The 12,180-nt window shown below is 38.5% G+C and overlaps 1 long non-coding RNA gene across 1 annotated transcript; it reads left to right on the top strand.

Moving 5' to 3' along the window:
- The first annotated feature begins 2,004 nt into the window (after positions 1-2,004).
- Positions 2,005-4,622, top strand: LOC135549217 (uncharacterized). The gene is made up of 4 exons (XR_010456964.1): positions 2,005-2,099; positions 2,256-2,341; positions 3,222-3,330; positions 3,574-4,622. It is a non-coding gene; the product is annotated as an uncharacterized LOC135549217 (long non-coding RNA).
- Positions 4,623-12,180: the final 7,558 nt, after the last annotated feature.

The raw sequence follows: 12,180 nt of genomic DNA, 5'->3' as shown, positions 1-12,180 counted from the left end.
GGGGTTTTCTTTATTTTGACGATTTTCTACATTGTAGAATAATAGTGAAGACACCAAACTATGAAATATCACATATGGAATCATGTAGGAACCAAAAAATTGTTAAACAAATCGAAATGAAATGTATTTTCTGTTTTAGAGTCTTGAAAGTAGCCACCCCTTTCCTTGATGACAGCTTTGCACACCCTTGGCATTCTCTCAACCTAGTTCACCTGGAATGCTTTTTCAACAGTCTTGAAGGAGTTCCCACATGTGCGGAGCACTTGTTGCCTGCTTTTCCTTCACTCTGCGGTCCAACTCATCCCAAACTATCTCAATTCAGTTGAGGCCGGATGATTGTGGAGGCCAGGTCATCTGATGCAACACTCCATCACTCCCCTTTTGGTCAAATAGTCCTTACACAGCCTGGAGGTGTGTTTTGGGTCATTGTCCTGTTGAAAAACAAATGATAGTCCCACTAAGCGCAAACCAGATGGGATGGTGTATCGCTGCAGAATGCTATGCTAGCCATGCTGGTTAAGTGTGTCTTGAATTCTAAATAAATCACTGACAGTGTCACCAGCAAAGCACCCCCACACCATCACACCTCCTCCTCCATGCTTCACGGAGGGAACCACACATGCAGAGATCATCCGTTCACCTACTCTGCGTCTCACAAATGGTGGATGAAACCTAAAAATCTCAAATTTGGACTCATCAGACCAATGGACAGATTTCCACCGGTCTAATGTAAATTGCTCGTTTTTCTTGGTCCAAACATGTCTCTTCTTATTATTGGTGTCCTTTAGTAGTGATTTCTTTGCAGCAAATTGACCATGGAGGCCTGATTCACGCAGTCTCCTTTGAACAGTCTATGTTGAGATGTGTCTGTTATATGAACTTTGTGAAGCATTTATTTGGGCTGCAATCTGAGGTGCAGTTAACTCTAATGAACTTATCATCTGCAGCAGAGGTAACTCTGGGTCTTCCTTTCCTGTGGCAGTCCTCATGAGAGCCAGTTTCATCATAGCGTATGATGCTTTTTGCAACTACACTTGAAGAAACTTTTAAAATTCTTGAACTTTTCCAGATTGACTGGCCTTCATGTCTTAAAATAATGATGGACTGTCATTTCTCTTTGCTTATTTGAGCTGTTCTTGACATAATATGAATATGGTCTTTGAAATGCATTCCAGGTGAATACCTCATGAAGCTGATTGATAGAATGCCAAGAGTATGCAAAGCTGTCATCAAGGCAAAGGCTGGTTACTTTGAAGAATCTCGAATATAAAATATATTTTAATTTGTTTAACACTTTTTAAGTTACTACATCATTCCATATGTGGTATTTCCTAGTTTTGATGTCTTCACACTCTACAATGCAGAAAATAGTAAAATAAGGAAAACCAATGGAATGAGTAGGTGTGTCCAAACTTCTGACTGGTACTGTACATTTGGTCATATTCGCAGATTCACAGACTATTTGGACTATTTCACTATTATATACATCATTGGTAATAACCTAATCACATAATAAGGGCATCTGTTTGGAAACATTTCTCTTTATAACTGGACGTTTTCTCCACAGACTTCTTCATAAACTACAGCGACAAGTGTTTTTCTGCCACAGTCATTAGCATTGTTTTCCATGAAGAACATACCTTTTACCCTCAAGCTGTATTGCATTGCATAGTGGTTTTCATCCCTGGTCCCAGAGGGCCACACTACAGCACCTGCAATGTGAGGACCCCTAGGACCAGTAGAGAAGAGCACTGAAAAATTTCTACAGTTACGACAAAGCAAATTCCCAAGTCCATTTAAAAACCATGTTCTATGTGCATCAGGGCCATGTTCTATGTGCATCAGGGCACTGTCCTTAATGCACGTGGTGAAATGTGTCATTTCTCGCACCCTCTTTAAACACAGTTAAGTAGGAAATATTTTAGATGTGGTCGACTAGACTCTCTGTCCAGCCTGCTGATCAAAACGGATGTGGTGTGGAGTTCAGTTAGAAACAGGAAGCTCGTTCTACTCTCCCCCTTAACAACTCTGTCACAGCAGCCTGTCTGTAAGTGGAGCTGTCAGTGAGATGGAGGTGGCCTGAAGAGGCTTTATTGAAGGTGAGAACAACACAATACATGTACTTCTATTGTCTCATGTTTAAGAGTGTAGGAGCAGCTTGGTTGGGGAAAGATATTTGTTTAACACTTCTGAAGTTGAAGGGGTTCAACTTCAGAGAGACACATCATGCCATGTTGTTGTCATCCTCACATCAGGGTGAAGACTTGATTTTATTTGGTATGATGAAGTAAAGCTGAGCGTGTAAAGAAAAGAAAATTCACATTGCAAAAATACTTTGATGGTAAGGTTTTGTACAATTAAGACAATGTAACTATTTCTGTTTAACTGTATAGTCATAGCCTACATGTGTCAAATACTGTATCTTCTCTTTGGAATAAAAATTATAGACCAGTTATTAATACTTTATTAGTTTTTATTAGTAATGTAGATCATAGTAACTATTATGCTCAAGGTAGTTACACATACTAAATGTATTCCTAAGTTTGATCAATACCAATTGTACATGATATGCCTCTTCCCTATCTCTATAAATTTGGCTTTTATCACAAAATCTGCTATAATTTCCCCTAACTGAACCAATGTCTTTCATCAAAGCTGAAATTGTTCTTATCTTCTGATGCAGATACTGTATCACTAAACCAACAGGGATGTATTGAATACAATACCATCATCATTCTTCCTTGAAAACACAATGGCATGAGGCTATAGCTCTGTGATGACCACACACATCTTGTTGTTATCTGTAGACGTAGGTTGTTTACAGGAACACATTAGCAATTTTAGTGTGGTGTTTTCTACAGTTTTGTCTTCCGTTTCACTTAGTTTGGGTGCCTATAGAAATGCGATGGAAGCAATCATTAAACCCTTGGTCAGTATCTGATTAACTTGAGATCTTTTTAAGACAACATTGGGTGTGCAGGAGATTTGTGCCGTTACAGCTGAATAAGGAACAAGTTTGGCCAACACCTATGGAAGAGAGAAAGCAGTAATACATTCTAATAGTGATACCAAACAAATATTCTAAGTTCTTTTTAGTAAAGTGAAAAACAGCACTAAGCAACTGTTCTTGGTGAATTACTTATACAGATGAAAACTATGAAGGAAATACATTAGATTATTCCAAAGAAAAATGCATTGTTGTGCTACTTTTCCCCTTTAAGTACAGTATGATAGCCATCTTCAGCCTACAAGGATCTGTCCTCGCCGTTGTGTCTGTGGCATCGCTCAGTGTTTTCTCCGCTTTCTGCCTGTGGTGCAGGAGGAAACCCAGTGAGTAGCACTGTATTAAATATTATGAAATGTATTACAATGTATTACATGTTACACTAATCAACCTGTACAATGTCATGAAATCAATTTGTTATGTAGCACTAAAGCTAACTCAATGTACCTAATTTACTTAATTTGCCACTTTGACTTGTTATGAAATAATTGTACCGAATCAGTCAGTATAGTGTAAAAAACATTAGGAACGCCTTCCTTATATTAAGTTGCACCACATTTTGCCCTCAGAACAGCCTCAATTCGTTGGGGTATGGAAATCGTTCCACAGGGATGCTGGCCCATGTTGACTCCAATGCTGGCTGGATGTCCTTTGGGTGGTGGACTGCTCTTGATACACATGGGAAACTGTTGAGCGTGAAAAACCCAGCAAAGTTGCAGTTCTTGACACACTCAAACCGGTGTGCCTGGCACCTACTACCATACCCCGTTTCAAGGCACTTCAATATTTTGTCTTGCCCATTCGCCCTCTGAATGGCACACATTAACAATACATGTTTCAATTGTTTCAAGGCGTAAAAATCCTTCTTTGACTTGTCTCCTCCCCTTCACACATTTTAAATGGATTTAACAGGTGACATCAATAAGGGATCATAGCTTTCACCTGGTCATGTCATGGAAAGAGCAGGTGTTCCTAATGTTTTGTACACTCAGTGTAAGTGCCATTAAATACAATTGTCACCCATTTCTGTAGAAATAATACATGAAGAGAATCAAATGTATGACCCTCAAATATTGTAAGTATAACATAAACATAGATATGAAATAATTGATGCACTGTAGGACCGATTGTGATCTTATGGATATGGATATGGTGAATATTACATAGATGAATAGAAAAATTAGTGTATGTATTTTCTAATGTGAAAATCATAAAGTAGGAATTTTCTGTCATTCATAAAAGAGTTGTTTCTATTCTAACATTATAGTTTAATTGCATGTTGTAAAACAATTTAACCTCATTATTGGCTAATATATTACAATATGATTTTAGCTTACATAACTCTGCCCACTCCACAGCAAAGGTAGAAGATTTGCATTTATGCAATCTCAAACAGGTAAACTGACATTGTGATTCATCATACCATTTGGGGCAGTTTCACAAGCAGGACCAGTCTTATTCTACTTAAATTAATCCAGATTAATAATGGATTTTACCGATTGTGATATCTCTTCTCACATTGAATGATTGAATTAATCAAATTAATATGCTATGGCTATCTTGTGCTGATCAACAGTAAATTATATGTTCTCACCACTAAATCATTGTCAATTGAATTTTTTGAGGGGGGTTTCTAGTCACATGACCCAACCAGACAATAAGAGACCTGCCTCCAACACCAGTGTAACAACCTGGTCTCTGAGGATTTCGTATTGTTCTGTATCTATATCCGTGACACTCCATTTAGTATGATATGTTATGTTTCGTATGGTGTGTATTCATTTGTGGATGTCCAACACCGATATGTTATAAATTATCATTCGTATTATATGTTATGATTTTGCAAAATGTTCAATATGTTACGAATTTGTCAGCTAGCTGACTAACCTTAGCTAGGCTAGGGATTCGGGTTATGGGTTAGGGTTAAGTTTAGGAGTTAGGTGAAAGGGTTACGGTTAGGGTTAGGGCTAGCTAAAAGGATTAAGGATAGGGTTAGGGTTAGCTAAAAGGGTTAATGTTAGGGTTAGGGTAGGCTCAAAGGGTTAGGGTTAGCTAAAAGGGTTAAGGTTAGGGTTAGCTAAAAGGGTTAAGATTAGGGGAAGGGTTAGCTAAAATACTAAGTAGTTGCAAAGTATCTAAAAAGTAGTACGTCGTTGAAAATTTGCTAATTAGATAAAATGGTGTCCCTAATGAGATTCGAACTCGCAACCTTTAGGTTTCTAGAGGTTCATGTTAAGCACCTACCAATCCACCCCGACCAGCCACCCTACTTTTGTTTTTGAGTTCAGTAACCATCTGTCTTAAGTAAAAAATACCAAACGCAACATGGTTCAATTCGGAAGCTTACATGCACCTTCGCCAAATACATTTAAACATAGTTTTTCACAACTTCTGACATTTAATCGTAGTAAATATTCCCTGTCTTAGGTCATTTAGGATCACCACCTTATTTTAAGAATGTGAAATGTCAGAATAATAGTAGAGAGAATGATTTATTTCAGCTTTTATTTCATCACATTCCCAGTGGGTCGGAAGTTTCAATATACTCAATTAGTATTTGGTAACATTGCCTTTAAATTGTTTAACTTGGGTCAAACGTTTTGCATAGCCTTCCACAAGCTTCCCACAATAAGTTGGGTGAATTTTGACCCATTCCTCCTAACAGAGCTGGAGTAACTGAGTCACGTTTATAGGACTCCATGCTCGCAAATGCTTTTTCAGTTCTGCCCACACATTTTCTATAGGATTGAGGTCAGGGCTTTGTGAAGGCCACTCCAATACCTTGACTTTGTTGTCAAGCTATTTTTCAACAACTTTGGAAGTATGCTTGTGGTCATTGTCCATTTGGAAGACCCATTTGCGACCAAGCTTTAACTTTCTGACTGACGTCTTGAGATGTTGCTTCAATATATCCACATAATATTCCTTCCTCATGATACCATTTATTTTGTGAAGTGCCCCAGTCCCTCCTGCAGCAAAGCACCCCTACAACATGATGCTGGCACCCAAGTTCCTCACAGTTGGGATGGTGTTCTTCGGCTTGGAAGCCTCACACTTTTTTCTCCAAACATAATGATGGTCATTTTGGCTAAACAGTTCTATTTTTTTCATCAGACCAGAAGACATTTCTCCAAAAGTACGATCTTCGTCCCCATATGCAGTTGCAAACCGTAGTCTGGCTTTTTCATTGCGGTTTTAGAGCAGTGGCTTCTTCCTTGCTGAGCAGTCTTTCAGGTTATGTCGATATAGGACTCGTTTTAATGTGGATATAGATAATTTTGTACGTGTTTCCTCCAGCATCTTCACAAGGTCCTTTGCTGTTGTTCTGGGATTGATTTGCACTTTTCGCACCAAAGTATGTTCATCTCTAGGAGACAGAACGCTTCTCCTTCCTGAGCGGCATGACGGTTGCATGGTCCCATGGTGTTAATACTTGCGTACTATTGTTTGTATAGATGAACGTGGTACCTTCAGGCATTTGGAAATTGCTCTCAAGAATGAACCAGACTTGTGGAGGTCTACAATTTTTTCTGAGGTCTTGGCTGAATTCTTTTGATTTTCCCATGATGTCAAGGCACTGAGTTTGAAGCTGGGCCTTGAAATACATCCACAGGTACACCTCCAATTGACTCAAATGATGTCATTTAGCCTATCAGAAGCTTCTAAAGCCATTACATAATTTTCTGGAATTTTCCAAGCTGTTTAAAGGCACAGTCAATTTAGTGTATGTAAACTTCTGACCCACTGGAATTGTGGTACAGTGAATTATAAGTGAAATAATCTGTCTGTAAACAATTGCTGGAAAACTTACTTGTGTCATGCACAAAGTAGATGTCCTAACCAACTTGCCAAAACTATAGTTTGTTAACAAGAAATGTTTGGAGTGGTTGAAAAACTACTTTTAATGACTCCAACCTAAGTGTATGTAAACTTCCAACTTCAACTGTATCATACTAAATTGAGTGTCCCGGATATAAATGTACTATGTTATGTCTAGTCTATGACACTAAGCCTTGACCACAGACTTACTTCTGACCACATATTAGCTATGGTCTGTTTTACCTTTGGTCCCTCAGCACTTTATCATTGTCACCAGATATGCTAGTAACAGACAACAGATACTCTACACTCACAAAAAACAAACACTTAAAATGTATTTAATTTGATAGGGAACAAACACCACAGAGCATGTTTTATTTATTTGTTGATGTAGAGTAAAGACCTTTCCTTTGACTTCCATGGTGTCAGTGTCTAAAGAGTCTGTAGACAAAGCTTGTAGACAAAACTGAAACAACTGGACCCAGAATATGAACAATCATTCAAGATTTCTACCATTACAGATGTTTCAACATGGTATGTGTGCAATACAGTGCATTCAGAATATATTCAGACCCCTTCACTTTTTACACATTTTGTTACATTACAGCCTCTTTCTAAAATGGATTAAATATTTTTGACCCCCAATCTACACACAATACCCCATAATGACAAAGCGAAACCTGTTTTAAAAAATGCTTGCTAATTTATTAAGAAATAAAAAACAGAAATATTTTATTTACATAAGTATTTGCTTTGAGACTCTTTGAGACCCTTTGCTATGAGACTCAAAATTTAACTCAGAGGCCTCCCGGGTGGCGCAGTGGTCTAAGGCACTGTGCAACCAGAGACTCTGAGTTCGAGCCCAGACTCTGTCGCAGCTAGCCGCGACCGGGTGGTCCATGGGGCGACGCTTCCCGAATGCACTGTACCTATCTTGTAATATGTACAGCTGTGAATGAGGAGCAACCCAAGTATCGAAATGTTACAACAGGTAAACACGATATGTTAGTAGTTGTATTAGGCATATATGAATGTCAAACATTTTTTACAAAATTTAACACTAGCTAGGTTTCTTCCAATTGGCGACAGATTTTAATGCACATTTTCTAAAAATCCACATAAAAACAATAATTTCCCACCAGAGATGTTTCCATCAAATGTACTTGTTGCTGATAAAAGGTTGTGCGTGATGATGTAGTGCACAAAAATATATATTTTGCGGTTAAATTCCCATGTACCGAATAAAAGGTTAAATGGGTTTCCATCGCATAGTCAACTATACTGACCACGAAAAATGTGGCGTTACATTGCAATCGTGCCCACTTTGGTATTGGCTCATGCACTCTGATGCACACTCTAGCCAACAGCTCGCAGATACAGTGCGGGTATAGCCTACTACCTTATCAGATTATTTTGGACAAAAAAAATCTAGATTATTTGTCATACCGCAGCCAAGCATCGATTATCATGTCACCAGAATATGAATTAGAAATTAGCATTAATTTAGTAAGGAGCATCAAACTCATCACCTTTCACTTCCACCACCCTGTGAAGTTCACCTGTAGCCTAATAAACTGTATGCGGCGCAACAAATAACCCCCCCCCCCCCTTCAAAAAACATCAACAACATGTGTTGATGAAATAGCGCCATGCAGCTGCCTTCACTTCACAAGTAAGCAGGTGTGTACTGAGGAACCTCACTTTTTTCAATTTGAGAATACAAAGAACATTTATTCTGATAAATTCTAAATACAGGATATTTAATCACCACACAAATTCCATGAAAAACAATAGAATTACAAACCAAATAAATATATAGGCTACAGTAACCTAGAGGTAGGTAGGTTGCTGTAGCCTACGGTGGTTTCTTCCCTAATCTCTCTGGCGAATAATCAGGAACTGTGAGCTACATGTGTGCACTGCAGAGGCCCGTTGAAGGCTTGCCAACTTCAGAATGGTGAAAAAAAAATGTAATCACCGTGAATGCTTTGACGTTCATAAAACTCCACCGACCTTCTGTTGTGCAGTGGAACCCAGAACGGACCACTTGGATACAGCGACACTGTTCTGCCGGGGACACCCAAACCAGTGGGCACGGCAAAACCCGAGAGCCTGATCCTCTCTGGAAGTTGCTGGAGCCCTGCTTGGGATATTTAGCCTATATTGGCTATTGTTTATGATGCAATTGCCCGTTCTATCTTGGTGGGCTATGTCAGGGTGGGAAATTGGAAATGTGAATTGGGCCAAGTTGAAGGTAATAACGCATTTAGGTTATAGTTTATTGAGATACATGAATACACCACACCATAGCTTGATTTTATGGCTGTTTTAAAACGAGTTTCCTGCAATTCTATGTAGTTATGATTTACGTTCACTACTTGGTGAATTGATTTGATGATTAAATCTATGAAAATAAATTATATGTATTGATAATTCACCCCTCTGTATTATTTTATCTGTAATATGTTATATTGTAATCATGTGCTCAAGTTTATTATTACAAATAGAAGATTATCACTTCTCACAATGGCGCTTGTTAGTTCATTTAGAATAAAGGTCTTGCAAAATCACATAACGTTATAACGACTCATTAGTATTTTACAGAGCACAACCGAATATAATAGCATAGCACAGTAGGCCTATAAAGTTACTGTTACGACACAAAATATTTCAGGATGGTTAGCTGTGCTGAATAGCCCCCGCCCCCCCCCCCCCCCCCCATTTTTAAAATATATAATATATGTTGTATCATGCGCCAAAACTAGGCAAGATATATGCTTTGATTTAAACAAAATACAAAAAAGGCTAATGGTTTGTTAACATCATCTGCTCTAATTGGCTCACAAAACAGTCGTTCAAGAAGATCGAATTGCATGGGCTATTGCCATTAACTGACTGAGATAAATCAAATTATTGCCATGCAGATGCAGTTTCACCAGTAAAACCTGAATACGTAGGTATGCCTAATTTAGTGTTTGAGGGTATTAAAAATATAACATTTTCTTGAGGCAATATGTGTGGGCTGGGCATAGGCAGACGTTGCAATTGGAGGATGCATTTTATGCATATTTTATAAACGGAATCTCCAACCATGTTCCTGGAGAGCTACCATTCTGTAGGTTTTCATTCCAACCCTAATCTAGTCCACCTGATTATAATAATTAGCTAGTTTATAAAATTAATGGAGTAAGTTACAACCAATGGTCAAAACTGCGTGCGGTCGAGCACTTTTTCCAGGACTGCGGTGCGAAACAAATGCCTTGCAGCTCAGCGACGCAAGATATTGAACTTCACTGAGTTCTCCCATTAGTTTGCACTATATAGATCAACGTTTTTTCTGAGATCAAATCAACATATTATCAGCCCCTTTTCAATGCAACATACCAAAATAGATCTAACTTTGCAAGTCTGAGTCTGTGATTTTGTTGTATGCAGAGCCGGAGTACAGAGCACAATGGAGTAGAATTCTATTGGCGGGGCTCGTCCTAGAGCGGTCTTTCAATCACCGGCGAGTGAATGCCCTTTTCAGATCAGAACGCAGAACCGTGCATGTGCACATTTGTTGTTATTCTTTGCAAGTGAGCAAGTTGTGATCCCAGTTTTAGATAATTATAGGTCAGCAATGGGGAGTTACTGCTTTCTACAAGAGCACAACACGTGTAGGGTACATTTCAAGCTCTCTTTGAAAAGTCCGTTAGGAAAAAAAAGCTTATGTCTTAATTAAAGGGGCAGTGTTGTGTTTTGAGACAGGCTTGAATATGCAAATAAGCCAATAGGCCGAGGGGAAGCCAACATTATCTAATTCTCTGTATGGTAATAATTCATTGTATTTTGTTAAGGGGTTTCTTGCATCATACAACGCAATACAATGCAATTCACAGTCACATATTTGGCCCATGGTGTTACAGACCAAGTAAATCATCATTAATGTCAAGCCCTTCATAATGTAAAAACGTTTTTAAAAGTCTAATGTAATGTCGGCCTGCATTGAATACCACATATAGGCTACTGTAGGCTATATCATACAAATCAAAAGCTATTTCCATGTGAAAATGTTATGGGAATTGCTCCATTGGTGTTGTTGATAGGCCTACATTATGATCAAATTGCCACAATAGCCTATTGGCTACTGTCTAAAACTGTAAGTGTACAGCCTCAGTGTTCACTGTAAACACATGCCGAAGTTGCACAAAATTCTCACAATGTTAAAGTTTCCGCTCACAATACCTAAAATTTGCTCAGTACCCCAAAAATTTGAGGAAACATTGGTTACAACCGGGGTAGTGCTCCAGGAGCAGGGTTGGAGAGCCCTGTATTGATAGGCTTTTTAATTGGTACAAACTTTGATTGAGGAAATTATAATGTAATTTACGAATAATGCAATAAACAGAGATACAGTACCAGTCAAAAGTTTGGACACACCTACTCATTCCAGGGTTTTTATTTATTTTTACTATTTTCTACATTGTAGAATAATAGTGAAGACATCAAAACTATGAAATAACACATATGGAATCATGTAGTAACCAAAAAAAGTGTTAAACAAATCAAAATATATTTTATAATTGCGATTCTTCAAAGTAGCCATCCTTTGCCTTGATGACAGCTTTGCACACTCTTGGTATTCTCTCAACCAGCTTCACGAGGTAGTCACCTGGAATGCATTTCAATTAACAGGTTTGCCTTATTCGTTTCAAGGACTTTACAAGTTTCTTCAAGTGCAGTTGCAAAAACCATCAAGTGCTATGATGAAACTGGCTCTCATGAGCATTGCCACAGGAAAGGAAGACCCAGAGTTACCTCTGCTGTAGAGAATAAGTTCATTAGAGTTAACTGGACCTCAGAAATTGCAGCTCAAATCAAATTGTATTTGTCACATGCGCAAGGATTCAACAGGTGTAGGTAGACCTTACAGTGAAATGTTTACTTACATGCCCTTAACCAACTATAGATAAGTAAAAAATAGAAAATTAAAGTAAATAATTAAACAGCAATAGTAAAATAACAATAGCGAGGCTATATACAGGGGATACCGGTACAGAGTCAATGTGTGGGTGCACCGGTTAGTCAAGGTAATTGATGTATAATATGTACATGTAGGTAGAGGTAAAGTAACTTTGCATAGATATAAACAGAGAGTAGCAGCAGTGTAAAAGAGGGGCCTGGGTAGCCCTTTGATTAGCTGTTCAGGAGTCTTATGCCTTGGGGGTAGAAGCTGTTAAGAAACCTTTTGGACCTAGACTTGGTGCTCCGGTACCGCTTGCCGTGCGGTAGCAGAGAGAAAAGTCTATGACTCGGGTGGCTGGATTCTTTGACAATATTTGGGGCCTATGACTGCTCCACTATAACCTCGTCGA

Source organism: Oncorhynchus masou, chromosome 12, assembly GCF_036934945.1.
Source record: "Oncorhynchus masou masou isolate Uvic2021 chromosome 12, UVic_Omas_1.1, whole genome shotgun sequence".
NCBI lineage: Eukaryota > Metazoa > Chordata > Actinopteri > Salmoniformes > Salmonidae > Oncorhynchus > Oncorhynchus masou.
Note: the sequence above shows the minus strand (reverse complement) of the source record. Positions and strands in the feature narration are given on the sequence as shown.